Raw genomic sequence first — 16,436 nt, forward strand, 5'->3', positions numbered from 1 at the left:
TTTCACAAATGTTTGTAGAAGCAGTCTGCATGCCTAGGTGCTTCATTTTATACACCTGTGGCCATGGAAGTGATTGGAACACCTGAATTCAATTATTTGGATGGGTGAGCGAATACTTTTGGCAATATAGTGTATGTAAAAATAGTAATTTCACTAAAGTATACCCTAAAAATCGGGGTTGATTGTACAATCAATTACAGGAAGGGAAAGAATGAGTCTGGGTTTTTACTGGACCTTACAAACTATGCCAAATTTTGCCTCCACATATTGAATTTCAAGGGAAGTTTTGTCAGTTTCGGTGGCATCTAGCCCTGGTTCAGATTTACTGTTAGCTTTATTCCCTGACTGTTAGTCAAGATTCACTTTTATTCCTCTTTTAGTTCAGATTGAAGTAGTTTGGAATGAACTTCTTGTCTTTTGTTCGCCTCTGTCCGTTTTGGTCTGCAATGTGTTTAGTTTTGTCCAATATCATGGTGGGATGTGATTTTGTCATCCGCAGCCTAATAGACCCATGCTGTGTGGCATGTAATTGATTTTTCTCTTGCTCACTGTTGAAAAGACAAAACAAAAATATGTTGCCCGCCTTGGGCCAAACAAATACTGACAAGAATGTTAAGTGAAACTGCTTCAATTTGTGTCTTTGTCTTGTCTCTTTTTCCTACCACACAACAATTTTACTTCATGCTAAGTGCCTTTTGCTTATGGTGGTTTACTTACAGTATAGATATCCTGAAATCGCTAATACGTTCAGTTTTGAACTAAATGCATAACTCAAAATCTGTGCGAGATGGTGGTTACCATTCAAAAGTGTCTTATTAGCACTGTTGAAATAGCCTGTCACTTCATTATTGCTGTAAATTGCAGGGCTAAAAGTGCATTTGGCATTTGTAAACTGTCTGTGTGGTTTGAATGGCGCTCTTTTGACCAGTTTTTGCACGCTGACATTCTAAGGTGAGAGGAAGTGGTGTTGCCCTTTAAGGGTGTGTGTGTGTGTGTGTGTTGTCAAAGATCTGATCTGTGTAATATTGTGCTGGGAAAAGCAGGAAGCTCTGTATTGTTATCTGACAGATGGGCCTTTATCTGGTGAATCTGGCACTCTGTCAGCTCCTCACGCTATAGTGTGTGTGTTGGGTTTTGTGCCATTCAGACTTGAATTAAGACTGCCTTTTCAATTCCATTTCAATTCCTGAATTTTAATTGAAGTAGCAAATAGGATTTGGGGAAGTAGAATTGAAGTCGAATGATTTTAAAGGAATGTTCCAGGTTCAATACAAGCAAAGCTAAATTGACAGCATTTGTGGCATAACAACAAAAAATAAATAAATAAATAAATAAATAAATGCCCCTATTCATTTAAAAATGAAATGTGGTTGTTGCAAGGCACTTTCATTGGAAGTGAATGGGCCCAGTCCATAAGTATAAAACACACACAATGTCGAAAGTATATTCACAAGACAAACATTATACGTGTTAACATGATTTTAGTGTAATAAAATAAGGTATTTTGTGGCATTACAGCATTTACCAAGTCAGCATGAAAACTAAGTTGTAAAATTGGATATAACTTTGCATAGATTAGGTTAGTTAGTGATTTTTTTCACACTAAAATCAAGATAACGTGTAATGTATATGTCTTGTGGCTATACTTTTGAAACAGTGTGTATTTTATATTTACATTTATGCATTTGGCAGACACTTTTATCCAAAGTGACTTACAGTGCACTTATTACAGGGACAATCCCCCTGGAGCAACCTGGAGTTAAGTGCCTTGCTCAAGGACACAATGGTGGTGGCTGTGGGGATTGAACCAGCAACCTTCCGATATGTGCTTTAGCCCACTACGCCACCACCACTCCTTTTAAATCAAATCTGGGGAATTATTGGGCTGCCATCTGCAATTTTTTTACTCAAATTTAAAAGCGCGCCATTCACACATACTGTAGACTAATTGCCAAAAATTGGTCTCATTTTTCAGAAAACCCCCCAAATAAAAAAAAAAGGACTTATTCATAAATAATATTGCATATGATAACAATCTTATGATGAATAGAATTTGTTTTTTAAACAAACCTTAACACTTTTTTGTTGTCCTAACATTGTAAGCATGTAATTCTGGTTCTGTTCACTCTAACAGCCTCCAAAAGGTTTTATTTTATTCCAATAGTGGGCAGCAAGTACTTGGAAAAAGATTTTTATTTCTGTCACCTTCCATCATGCAGATCTGAAATGTAGGTGGTGCTCAAATGCATTTTTAGCCCTCACAGATGTGCTCGTCCATAGACATTCAGTCTAATTTCAGTTCACGCACCACCTTCATTGTTTCATCGAATATCTCGGCCTCTGAGTGGACTAGAAGCTCAATCTAGGTGTCATTGGAAAGCTGAGATCCTCCCCTTTGTTAATGACATATTTGGTTGAGTATTTGTTTAGCATGCTTTTCTTGATGGAACGCATATTTTGTTCTGGACATCTAAGATATAACATTGGAGTATTCAGCTCACAGACAAGTAAAAAATGGCTCATTTTGTAGAAAACTGCCTAAGGTAAGAGCAGATATTAGTTGTTTTTTTTTTTCACCCAGTCCTCGTGGTCGCGTAGTGATTCGCCTCAGTCCGGGTGGCAGAGGACAAATCCCAGTTGCCTCCACGTCTGAGGTTGTCAGCCCGCGCATCTTATCACGTGGCTTGTTGAGCACATTGCCACAGAGACATAGCACGCGTGGAGGCTTCACGCCATCCAACGCGGCATCCGCGCTCAACTCGCCACGCGCCCCACTGAGAACAAACCACATAGCGACCACGAGGAGGTTACCCCATGTGACTCTACCCTCCCTAGCAACCGAGCCAATTTGGTTGCTTAGGAGACCTGGTTGGAGTCACTCAGCACGCCCTGGGATTCGAACTAGCGAACTCCAGGGGTGGTAGCCAGCGTCTTTACCACTGAGCTAGATTTTTTGGGCTTACAGCAGCAGTTATTGCTGCATAAAAGACATGTTTGTATTTTATCTCGTACAGTTGCATTCCTGAGAATAAGAGCTTTCATTTTATATATAACTTGTCAATTTAAGTGCTATTTGAAAGACTTGATCATTCATAATTCATATTAATATTTCTTCTAAATTGATGGCTATCAATGAAATGTTCAGATTCTAAGCTTTCAAACGATACCACATATGCCTGAGTTATGTATCCGGGGACTTATTTAATAAACGTATTTCATGACTTAGCGCCCCTTTTGGGACCCTCCAGTGTTAAGTGTAGTTTTTAAAAATAATACAGAAATTTTGAGTATGAATCATACACCGTAAGTTAAAGACTTTAAAATGGAGCTAAACAAGCAGGCTTACAAAGGTGGCAGCTAGTCATTCTTGTTCTAAACATTAAACACATTTTCATTTGCTCTTAATCAAGACACATTCAGGTAGTCACTCATTCTCTCACATGTTCTACTGGTCACATAAAAGGTTACGCCATCGCCCCTCGTTATTCACAGTTTATCCATTTTTGGAGCCATATATTTGAGTAACCTTTACATGAAAGGGAAGGTCTCTCCATCTCTCAGGAGGAAATCATTGGCTTTATGTGCTCAAAGTCTTTTTGTCTCACTTTCCTTTCCTTTGCCTCCTCTCTTTCTGAAGCTTTGTGCCTCCCTGTCTTTTGCCTTTTTTCTACCTTCGGATGTTACATCTCTCTCTCTCTCTCTCTTTCTGTCACTCTCTAAAGAATATTCCCCATGAAGACAGAATATAGATGAGCTGGATTGCTCATGTAGTTGACAAGCTCTCAGCAGGTGTGCCTTGTTCCAATCCAAGACCTGACAATATGGCTGCTTTCGCCTTCATAATGCACTCTCAGTGGTGAAAAGGCAAAATGTATGCTCGAAATGGCTTACTACCATACTACGTATACTATTTTTGCAGTGAGCATAGCATGTATGGAATCTGGTTCTGGGTGTAGAAATACCATTTATTTTCTCCACAGTGGAAAAGATTTTTAACGACTTATAAACCTTTAAAGACAGACCTACCGTGAGTTTCGTGGTTGTTAATTGATGGTATATGCTTCTGTTGATCAGTTACATGCGGTACTTGTTTAATGTTTAATAGTGAAATTCCTGGTGAAGAACTACACTACCCATAATCCTGAAGAAAATGATCCACCAATCAGAGAATCACTGTGAACAGAGTGCGCCAAAAGAGCTCTGCAGTGACCGCCCACTTCTATTGACACAGTTGAGTTGCTCTCTCTACACTTTCAATTTACTTATATATTTGTATATATCAATATTTTGCAATTAAATTTAATTGTTGTTTTGATATGTATAATAAACAACTTCATGTGACCCCACGTCCACATGCGTGGACGTTGTATTTTGGCTTCGCTTTACGCGTCTCATAATTTAAATGAATAAAAACTGACTGAATATTGTTTACAAGACTTTAGACCGTCATTTAAGGGTTGATCTTCTGCCGCACCGTGTCACATGACACAACAGCATGCCGTTGATTTCCGTGAAACGCTCCTACGGACGCAGCAACAAAAGTGCCTCTGGTAACAAAATCGCTACGTTTTTTTTTATTGAAACCTGTTTGGTTGTAAAGAATAGTCTCTGGTTTCGTTTGATATGCCGCTTTAAAAAATCTGTTCATTTTTTAAATCCATATGGAAGAAATGAATGGCTGAAAAAAGGTGGGCTGGCACTGTTGTGCTATATTGGGCAACACTGCTTTCATTTTATTTTTTCAATTTCAAAGTACTTCAAAGGCAACATAGTGAGGTCAAGTGACAACAATGTAACCTACTAATGTTTGAAACATTTATCATTGCATACTGCATACTTTTTAACCTACTATTATTAAAAATACTACTGTATAAAGCAGTTTACATTTTTTGCTAGGCACACAGTTTGATTTCGAGCAGAGAGGTTTTTCTTACAGTAGATCGGAAGTCTCGTTTCAGCTGAATCGGTGTGCGACATCTCGTGTTTTTATACTTATAAGTATAAAAGACCAGTTAGCGACTGCCTCCCATGTGTGCTGATTAGCGCGTCTCGTTTCTCGCATCTCGATTCCTGTCACCCGTTACCAATCAGTGGCACATTACTACCAGGCACCCACCTGACAAACTGCTGTTACCATGGAGACCATATGCCCATGCTTTTTAACATCCTTTCTCAGTGATGTTTGTTCTTCACAATTAAAATAAAGTCACATAAAGGTTAAAAGCACAATAAAAGACAGTATTTGTATTAGTTGCTGTTACTATTTGATTACCATATTCATATACCATTAAATATATTATCATCTAGGTCCAAAATAACATTGTTTTTTTAAGGTAATACCATGTAATTTTTTTGTAATGGTAAACATGCCTGTTGTTTTCAGCATCATTGTACAAATAACTGAATTGCAGTGAACTTTCATCATTTTTTGGTGCTCTCTCTCTCTCTCTCTCTCTCTCTCCCTCTCTCTCTACCTCTCTCTCTCTCTCTCTCTCTCACCCTTCTCTCTCTCCCTCTCTCTCTCCCCTTCTCTCTCTCTCTCCCTCTCTCTCTCTCTCTCTCTCTCTCTCTCTCTCTCTCTCTCTCCACCTCTCTCTCCTCTCTCTCTCTCTCTCTCTCTCTCCCTCTCTCTCCCCTTCTCTCTCTCTCTCTCCCCCCTCTCTCTCTCTCTCTCTCTCCACCTCTCTCTCTCTCCCCTCTCTCTCTCTCTCTCTCTCTCTCTCTCTCTCTCTCTCTCTCTCTCTCTCTCTCCCTCCCCGTCTCTTGTAATCTGCCAACTGGCTAAATATGTTTTATTGGAATGACATTGTTCTCTCTGCATAATTTTCTTTCATTTTGTTTGCTGTAGTGTGTTGGCCAATTTGAGAGCTGGTTTCCTTGTAAAAAAAAAACTTGTTTTCCTTGTTTTGCATAAGCAGAAATTGGTTTTCTACCTTCACAGCATTGAATAGACATTTGTTGTGTTGCTTAAAATAAGAATGGTTTTTATTCATAGTTATGCATGTTGTCCAATTTTTCACGAGGTGAACGTGCACCCTTGATTTTTTTATATTTTACTATCTTCAGTACCATTTGTACAAGTACACAAGCTCATTAAATAAGTATTTATTCCATCTAAGAATGACTTACAGATGATCAGTAAAAGATATTAGTTGGCTTTAGATTTCTCTTTCGCCGGAGTAGTTCTCACTCATTAGTTATGCCGAGCACACCTCATCTCTCACCTCTCTTCCCATAATCATCAGTTCTCTCCTAAATTGAGTTCATTTCTTCCTTGTCTGGCATTGCGTTGACATTTACCAAGTGCGTCTTTAAAGGTTTTAATCGCTTCTCGTCGTGTTTGTTTTTGGGTTGCTTGGGAAACACGGCATGAAATTGAAGGTCTAAGTGATCCATCATCTTTTCACTGTCTCACTTTCGCCGCATGGCCATGACACTTCAGTAAGTGTGAGCAAACTAACTCTGCATGTTCTGATTGGCGAGTACAGGCTGTGTTTGCTGTTGTTTTTGGTGTGGAATCATGACTGGACAAAGAAGAAAGATTAAAAGAATATTCCGGGTTCAATACAAGTTGAGCTCAATTGACAGCATTTGTGGCATGATGTTAATTAGCACAAAAATCAAAAATCGATGTTACAGTGAGACACTTACAATGGAAGTGAATGGGGGCCAATTTTTGAATGTTAAAATACTCTCTTTTTCAAAAGTATAGACACAAGATGTAAACAATATGTGTGTTAAAGAGCACCTATTATGATTTTTAAACGTGCCTAATTTTGTTTTAAAGGTCTCATCCAATAGATTTACATGCATCCAAGGTCAAAAAACACTTTAATTTGCTCATAATTTAAATTGCAGCTTTACCTTTTTTTCCCAGTGTCAAAAACGACTCGTTCAATGATCTGTTCTAAAGGATTCATTCTAAACTCCTCCTTTCAGAGAGCATACTCTGCTTTGATTGGTCAGATGTCCCAGTCTGTTGTGATTGGTCTACCGCTTAGTGTAGTGTTTGAGGGCGGGTCAAAGCTGTTTGCGAGCAGCCAATGAAGACCAGAGGCGGGTTTTTTTGCTACCAAATTACGTAGGTTAGTACAGGAAGTAAGTCTGGAATTACTGACGACTCGTTTCAGGTGTTCAGAATCGGTTCTTTCTTTTGGGAGTCAATAACTCCATTTGTCATGCACTTTGATTTTTGAAACTTTGCAGACTTTTTTACATTCACAAACAGCTATATAACACACTACATGAAAGGTAATATTTGAAAAACCATAATAGGTGCTCTTTAACATGATTTTAGTGTGATAAAATCGCTTACTAACCTTTTCTGTGTACAGCTATAGCCAATTTTACAACTTGGTTGCCATGATGATGTAACCTTAAAACCCTAAATACACCTTAAAAATGATGCCTTCAAACCCTCCAAAAATGTCCTCATTGACTTCCATTGTAAGTGCCTCTCTGCTTTTTTTTTTTTTTTTTTTAAAGAAAAGAAGGGACGAATCTAAATACATTTTTGTGGTAATCAACATTGTCACAAATGCTGTCGTTTGAGCTTGACTTGTATTGAACCCGGAATATTCCTTTAAACGTGCCACTTGATTATTAGGATTTTTCTCTTCCTAGAACCAAAAATGTGACCAGCTATTTCAGTCTTATTGCTCTACTCTGTACATCTCTAACAACTCCTTCTTTGCCGTCTCCCATCTCATTATAAACCCAAGCGATGTAGATGTCCCCTGACCTCTGCTCATATGTTTGCTCTTCTGATGAAGGGGTAGAGAGCAGGGATACAAACACTTGTGGGTCTTTGCGCATTTATTTAGACGTGTCAGTTATATTTATACCATCATCAATTCGGAGACAATTAAACTGGAAATGCACATAGGATGATGTTATTCATGACACCCAGCCTGTATATAGGTATGTGATAATTGTAAGACGTTGCAATGAATTAAAATGCACTATAATGTGATGAATAGTATATATTTAATGTGTAATGTCAGTCAATAAACAACACATCATAAGATTATGAAGTACAGACTTTATTCACATCACCAGACTACAGTGTAAAACACTAATATGCCTCGGTTGCTTTTTGTGTATTCTTCATGAGTTAAAGCAGCTCTTACATTCATACAGACGGGATCATCACAGACGTTTTGTAATACTGTGACTAAATCAGAGCAGAAAACAACACAAACATTTTTTGAATGAGTGATGTTTAAGGTGAGGCATGTGTACTCGCCGGTCACTTATCAGACGTGCCGGCGTATGGAGATGAATCGGAGTAAATATATTTAAATGTCCACGAAAGTTGAATTTGCCGATATTTGTACAGACCTCAGACCTGAATACACCTTTCCTGGGACTTGGCTTGGATCAAAAGCATTTTTTGAGGTTTTTCTTGATATGGTCTTATGGGTGTTTTTCCATTCACCGCCATTGTTTTCTCCCGCTGATGGTCACAAATATGGCTGCGGGGAAAAAGTGGCGTCACTGAAACAGGTCAATTGTTTACGTTTCGTGACTCCAGCCAGGTCTCGTAAGCAACCAAATTGGCCCGGTTGCTAGGGAGGGTAGAGTCACATGGGGTAACCTCCTCGTGGTCACTATAATGTGGTTTGTTCTCGGTGGGGCGCGTGGTGAATTGAGCGTGGTTGCCACGGTGGATGGCGTGAAGCCTCCACACGCGCTATGTCTCCGTGGCAACACGCTCAACAAGCCACGTGATAAGATGCGCGGGTTGACTGTCTCAGACGCGGAGGCAACAGGGATTCGTCCTCCGCCACCCGGATTGAGGCGAATCACTATGCGACCACGAGGACTTAGAGCGCATTGGGAATTGGGCATTCCAAATTGGGAGAAAAAGGGGAAAAATCCCCCCAAAAAATAAAAAAAATAATAATTTTTACGTTTCGGTGTTGGTTTAGGGTAAGAATGTCTGTTTTGTTCATCTCTCATTTATCTTTTAGGATACTGTTGGTTAGGTTTAGGTTAGGGAAGTACCTTTTACTCATTTAAACATCCATCTAATATTCACCTTAAAAACATTATCTGATTGCAACATCATTTCACTCGCTTTTGGCACCCCCAACTGGACATTTCACTGGGAAACTGCACTCAAATGTGTAATGAAGCTAGAGGTCGACCGATAGCTAATTTTGCCGTTACCGATAAAATTACGATTTGGTGCATAACATTGGACTTTTAACTATAAACAAGCTCGAAATACACCGGGGACTTGGTTCCGTTACAGTGCTCTGTATGTAAGTATTTATAAAATGAATATTTTTATAGCCTATATAGTTCACAAGATGAGGTTTTATTGATGTGGATTGAAAAAAAAAATATCAGCAACTATCAGCAGAGATTTTTTGCCTATAACCGATAGTTCCAAAAGGCAACTATCGGCCCCGATTAATCGGTAAAACCGATATATTGGTCTACCTCTAAATGAAGTGCGTAAATTTCATGAGATCAGGCTGCTTTTGTTAGTTGAAAGGAATGTTCCGGGTTCAGTACAAGTTAAGCTCTATTGAACAAAAAATGCCTTCAACTCCTTCCTTGATTGTTTAAAAAAAAAATGCAAAAACTGTGGTCACAGTAAGACATTCAATACATAAACATTAAAATACACACTGTTTCAAAAGTATAGCAAGAAGACGTAAACATTAGACATGTTAACATGATTTTAGTTCGATAAAATCACTTATTAACCTTATCTATGTAAAGTTACATGTAATATTACAACTTTGTTGCCATGACGACATAAACCCGGTAAGCCCTGGAAGCAATTTTATCGCACTAAAATCATGTGAACACATATAATGTTTGCGTCTTTTGGCTATACTTTTTATACATTTATGGACTGGCCCCCATTCACTTCCATTGCAAGTGCCTTACTGTAAAAATGTTTTTTTTTTTTTTTTTTTTTTTAATAAATGAGGGATGTGATTAAAATATTTTATGTGTTAATCAACATAAAAAATGTAACATTTCTTTAAAAAAAATTAGTTTAGTATTTTATTGAATATATTACATCATGTATGATGGGATGATGAAAATTGTACTGCATATTAGGAATGACTTGGGCACAGTATGTTGGCACACAGACCCCTGGTGTCATCTACTTATCGGCTATTAGTTTGGTTTGACAAATATCTGAGCTGAGACTTCCATATGGTGACAAAACAAACAGAAGCAGAAGCTAATGATACAGTTTTGGTGACCAGGTGTTCGTATGAATGAAAGCAATTGGCTGGAAATGACAGTGTTGTTTTTCTCTGTAAGGCACTGCATACCTGCGCGATGGGCAAACTTTCACCATGATCCTGTCAAGGTGATGTATTTAAAGGAATATTTAACCCAAAAATGAAAGTTCTGTCATCATTTACAGAATAAAGAAAGTCATACAGGTGCAGAAGGACATGATTTTTGGGTGAACTATCCCTTTTATATCATTGCCAGCTCCCTCTTTGGACAGTGTATTTCTTCTTTTGTGATTGCTCTGGTAAAATGACATCTTGCCAGAGCAGTCATGCAGAACGAGGATTGACAGAATTGAATTCTACCAAGCAGGAGAGAATTTAATCAAGCCCCACACATCACTTATAATAGAGGCGATACCATCAGAGTGGTGAAGTTATTACAGGTCCAGGTGGGACACATGATGCAGGCAGATATATCTGTGACTCAGGGACGATCACCAGTATTCGCCCGTAATGTGACGCTTAGGGCTGTCTATTAAGCAGAGAAACAAAATTCTAATTTTTACCTTAAACATTTTCAAAATTCAAATAATATTCTAATTTTAAAGTCAGCTGATTTTTAAATTGACGTTGTTTCCTTAGTCCACAAGAGGGCGCAATAAATACATAAACCATACAGAACCGTTATATTATTGCAAAGAACATTCCTATCCTGGCTGTTAAAAAAGAGCATTTCATTTTCAACTAATGTGCATAAAATAAATAAATAAAAATGTTTTAGTCAGTCCATATTCTCAAATGTTAAGTCAAAAGTAAAATGGGGGGGAACTCTTGCACTGATGCCACAGTATACTACCCCAGACAGAAGCTATAATAACAGCGAAATACCACATTGTTTTTTATTCAGTACAGTTGTATGTAGAGTAGCAATATTCACAGATAGCAGTGGTATTCGGCTGAACTCAGTAGTGAAGCGGCTCGGACTATGAGCCCAGGCCAGGGGCTGTTCAAACAGACAGAACACAACAGACTGGAATCGAACGCGAGGATCTCGAGACACACATTTCCAAGTTGAACATCTTTCCTGACAAAGCGTTTAAAAAACCTCATTGCTTAATCTGAGAAATGCTTATAAGAGAGCAAGATGCAACGTCCAAAGCCCTCCACCAACTGTAAGGGGCTGTTCACACGGAACGCCTTTGCAACCATCCATTTTTTTTCTATGTAAACGCATGCTAGATGAACGTCTTTATTTCGTTTTGTTCACGCTGATTTTTTAGATGCTGTGTCAAATTAAAAATAACTTTAAAACTCCAGCCAGGTCTCCTAAGCAACCAAATTTACCCGGTTGCTAGGGAGGGTAGAGTCACATGGGGTAATCTCCTTGTGGTTGCGATTAGTGGTTCTCGCTCTCAGTGGGGCGTGTGGTAAGTTGTGCGTGGATTGCGGAGAGTAGCATGAGCCTCCACATGCTGTGAGTCTCTGCGGTGTCATGCACAACAAGCCACGTGATAAGATGCGTGGATTGATGGTCTCAGAAGCGGAGGCAACTGAGACTTGTCCTCCACCACCTGGATTCAGGTGAGTAACCGCACCACCACAAGTACCTACTAAGTAGTAGGAATTGGGCATTCCAAATAGGGAGAAAAAGGGAAAAAAAAACACTTTAAAAAACATCGAGACACCTGTTTTCTGCTAAACTGTATCTGTTGCGATGTGTCTAGCCTTTTTTAGCGCAAGAATGTTATCGATCTGAAGTCATCGTCAGTTCTTGGCACACATCCAAAATTCGAATGCACAGTTTCAGCATTCAAATGTGCGTTATTTTCTTAAATTCGACGAATATTCGAATTTTGAATTTTAATTTGACAGCCCTAGTGTCCCTTCCACCCCACCATCCCATACTCTCCCGACGGTTTCCTTGCTCAACCTAGTTTCTTCCACAGCGTCAAGCATTTACACCCGCTACTCAGAGGACAAATCACTAAATATGAACTGCGGGAGCTCATTTGCATGCGCTGTCTGCACTGCTTTAGGACCGAATTCGCTAAAGACAATTCCACACAAGTATGCCTGGTTATAATACTCTTTTCTATCATTTGATCATCATTTGATGAATTACTTCTACCATGATCAATAAAGAATGTATAGAGCCATCTCTTTTCTGCTTTCCATAGGCAGTAATTGTGCAATGTTAATTGCAAAAGGCGAATAGCGCTGACTTTTGTGAATAAGGCACATTCTCACTAAAACAAACCTCACTTGCACAGAAAGGAAAGGGTTTTATGGGGGTGGGGGTATAGCAAAGAGCGTGTTTACACCAGCCAACGCGTGTGGTCATGTAAACACTTTTCCTTTATCAGGGTAAGATCATAAACAGTTTAAGCAAATAATCGGCTCATATATTTTTACCCCGATTTCATGTTGCATGTAAGCACTTTTACCACCGTTCTGACCACCGGCTTATCTAATGTGTGCAAGTAATGTGTGCACGACTGTTTACGTCAGATTTTTTGGTAGTTTTCAGCGTATTGATGTGCATGTAAACACAGTCATTAGCTGAGTTTCCATCGAAGTGTTAAGCACATTTCTAAATATTTTACTAAAGAAAATACGAATCGTTGTGCGTTTCCATCCACTACAACATGCGCATTATCTTGAGCGAGCCTGCCTTGTCATGATGGAGCAGCTGAATGAACTCCTAGCTTCTGGGAGAGTTTTATTTGCAGGATTGGAGCAGTTGTACCTCGTTTTATTCAATGCTGCCAGGAGACGCCGCAGAATAAGTGTAATATCTGATATAATACGCCACCAGTCTTCGTATACCAGCGAGCGCCCACGCTCAAAATGTTCTAGCAGATTGTGAGGACCCACTTTAACGTCCAGCTGTGAGTTAAACACTTCCGAATGTCAAGAGCTATGTTCGAAGGCTTGTGTGCCAAGGTCTGACCTTTCGTTGGGCCAAGCTATCGCAGACACATAACACGTGCAAAAATGGTCAAAACATGTCACCGTTTTGCAAATAAAAGGTTTCCATCACTTTAATGCACATTTTAACTAATTTGAAACTCGAGCGAATTTTGAGAGTTTATTCACATGTCAAGCGTTTCCATTCTGGATTTCGTATGCGCAATTTCAAAATGATCAGCAAAATAGTTGGATGGAAACCCAGCTATTGACTAAATATGCATGGTGCAATTCTAAGTTCCATGGTGCCTTCATTACCGCAATTGTTTTGTGAATTCACCCCCCAGTTTTGCTGTTATAAACTGCCTCTGCCGATTCTGTGGAATGCAAAAGTTACCACTGTATTAAAAGAGCAAATAGAGAAAGCCATAAAATGCTTTTTCCATGCTTTTTGTCTCCTACATTCCCCTGGAGAAACACGTCTAACTCATTGGCATGCCTCAAACCTCCATGTACATATGATCTGTAGGATTCACAATAAGTATTCAACAAGCGTACCAAATTTAATTTGCAATTATGTAAGGATTTCTTGGCTACAATGAAGTACAGATGATGTGCGTATCATTTGTGACCTTGACTGCTCCAAATGTGTCAGATATTAAGCTTGAGGGGTTATCTGATATGAACATATTCATTCCTCAATTGTGAAATGTAATGCTCCCAAGAAACTGATCAAGAAATAGTGCTACACTGTCCTCGAGTTCATACGATCCCTTGGACTGAATACATTTCACTTGTGGCAGACAGAAGATGCACCAAGACTGGCAATGGGATGCCTAAACAGACTGCATAAAATGTCTCACTTTTTGCAACACTAGGCCACATTTCTCAAGCCAAATACAATCAACATGGAGCTGGGGTGTATTTTTTGGATGCGTTTCACCTTGCTAGAATGGATAGCTGTCCGTTTTCCCTCAAAAATTGGCCTCTTCCAGAGTTTAAGCTTAAAAGCATTAGCCCAAATATGCTTTTTCTCCCATCTTGCCAGTAAAGAAAACAATCGTTGGCCACCTGTTCCAGCTAAGTGCTAATTCTAGGAACAAAAGCGCGGTGCTCGCCTGGATGTGAGTAATGCGAAAACACCTCAGTCGCAGTTGGCAACTGGCCATCTTGGGTCAGCGGCTTGCACTGAGCTGATCAAATCCATCTCCACGGTGACTGTGCATGTCCCTGCTAAACCATTATCTCTGCACAGCTCAGGGTAAATGAGGGCTAGTGCATTACATGCTGCGAGTGAACCTGCCACAAGCAATTAGCTCTGTCTCAATCCTCTGTTGTCCTTCGCCAGCGATTCATATCTGTTTTTTGACAACTACACTCAACTGTTGTGTAAGCGAACCCCCCTCCCATAGCCAATCATGGCAGAGTGCAGTTTGTGAAAGCTGTCAACTAGGGATGGGTGATATTAAAATGTCTTCATATTATTCAGCCATTTTACAATGTTCAATAAGTAAAGGATAACGTACAGTTAGCCGATCGTTATCAGGACCCCCATGTGGAGCAGAGGTCTTTATTTTGCGATAACTAGATTTTCCTGCTTATTACACAGCTGCCTACCAAATATATACACCGATCAGCCACAACAAGAAAACCACCTGCCTAATATTGTATAGGTCCCCCTCGTGCCGCCAAAACAGCGCCAACCCGCATCTTAGAATAGCATTCTGAGATGATATTATTCTCACCACAATTGTACAGAGCGGTTATCTGAGTTACCGTAGACTTTGTCAGTTCGAACCAGTCTGGCCATTCTCAACAAGGCATTTCCGTCCACAGAACTGCCGCTCACTGGATGTTTTTTGTTTTTGGCACCATTCTGAGTAAATTCTAGAGACTGTTGTGTGTGAAAATCCCAGGAGATCAGCATTTACAGAAATACTCAAACCAGCCCATCTGGCACCAACAATCATCCATGTGATAATCTAATCAGCCAATCGTGTGGCAGCAGTGCAGTGCATAATATCATGCAGATACGGGTCAGGAGCTTCAGTTAATGTTCACATCAACCATCAGAATGGGGAAAAAATGTGATCTCAGTGATTTGGACCGTGGCATGATTGTTGGTGCCAGATGGGCTGGTTTGAGTATTTCTGTAACTAGTTTTAACAAATTTACTGCTCAAATAATACACTAGCTCAATGTGCTTTTATAAAATTATACGCTTCACATTACTGCCATTAAACCCTCTAAAAATTGGGGGTTTCACTTCCATTGTAAGTGTCACTGTAACACAGATTTTTGCTTTTTTAAAGAAAAGAGGAACGAGTTGAAATTATGTTTTGTGGTAATAAACATTATGCCACAAATTCTGTCAATTGAGCTAACTTGTATTGAACCCGGAATATTCCTTTAAAATCATGGTTAGGTTTATGGTGTGGGGTTTGGGTTAGGGGTTAAACTTAGGAAAAATCCTAATAACATTGTTCGTTGTTTGGTTTATCTTTCTCTACGGGTGTAAAAGTCACGTGTTTTTGTACGAGCCAACTCGTACGATTTCTTATGATTTATATATTGAGACCAGGTTGGCAAAATACTGTAGTTTGATTGAACGCACGTCCTTTGACGTTATTAAAGTTGATAAGCTTACTTATTTTGCTACTCTAAATGCATAACTGATTGGTTCATTGCATTATATTATTTGCGTTTATTATTTACTATCTGCAAATGCTATCAGAACAGACCTGTACCACATTTTTGGGTCACCACGCACCAGCTGAGTACCACTGGTTTAGAGTATAAAAGTGCAAAGACCTTTTTCAGAATTGGCACATTTCATTATCTATTCAAGTAGAGGTTGCAGCCCTGGCCCCAGTCTTTGCCTTCACGTCAAGTGTGTTTGGAGATAGAAAAATGTGTGTCCGTCACTTCCGTGATTAGCGCTGGAAACCGCTGATTGCTGCAATTGCTTAGCCACCACCGATGGCTTTTATCCCACCATCCCTGCCTAGTGCACTCAATCTGTGCACCATTAGTCAAGCACACAGAGACAAGAAGGCTAGATTTGCTGGATTATCGCTTCCTCTTATCTGCCTTTTTGGTTTTGCTTTGGTTTTACACATCCGCTGCATGCATATCCATTCACATGCGTTTTTCCATGTGCCTGATCATCTTTGATCCACCGAGATTAGATTGAAATTGGACGGGGTCTTGAAACAGGTGTAATGCTTGGCGCTTACATCATGTGAGATTATATTAAAGGCCAGATCACAGATCAGGACGGTCTGGTAGAAGTCGCTTTACATGCAACACTCTTTCAAAAGA

At 39.5% G+C, this 16,436-nt stretch overlaps 1 protein-coding gene across 2 annotated transcripts in view; it reads left to right on the plus strand.

Moving 5' to 3' along the window:
• Window positions 1-16,436, plus strand: part of cog5 (component of oligomeric golgi complex 5) — a 119,365-nt gene that overhangs the window by 51,092 nt on the left and 51,837 nt on the right. The gene's annotated exons all lie outside the window — the stretch shown is intronic.

The sequence above is a fragment of the Myxocyprinus asiaticus genome, chromosome 45 (genome assembly GCF_019703515.2).
Source record: "Myxocyprinus asiaticus isolate MX2 ecotype Aquarium Trade chromosome 45, UBuf_Myxa_2, whole genome shotgun sequence".
Classification (NCBI taxonomy): domain Eukaryota; kingdom Metazoa; phylum Chordata; class Actinopteri; order Cypriniformes; family Catostomidae; genus Myxocyprinus; species Myxocyprinus asiaticus.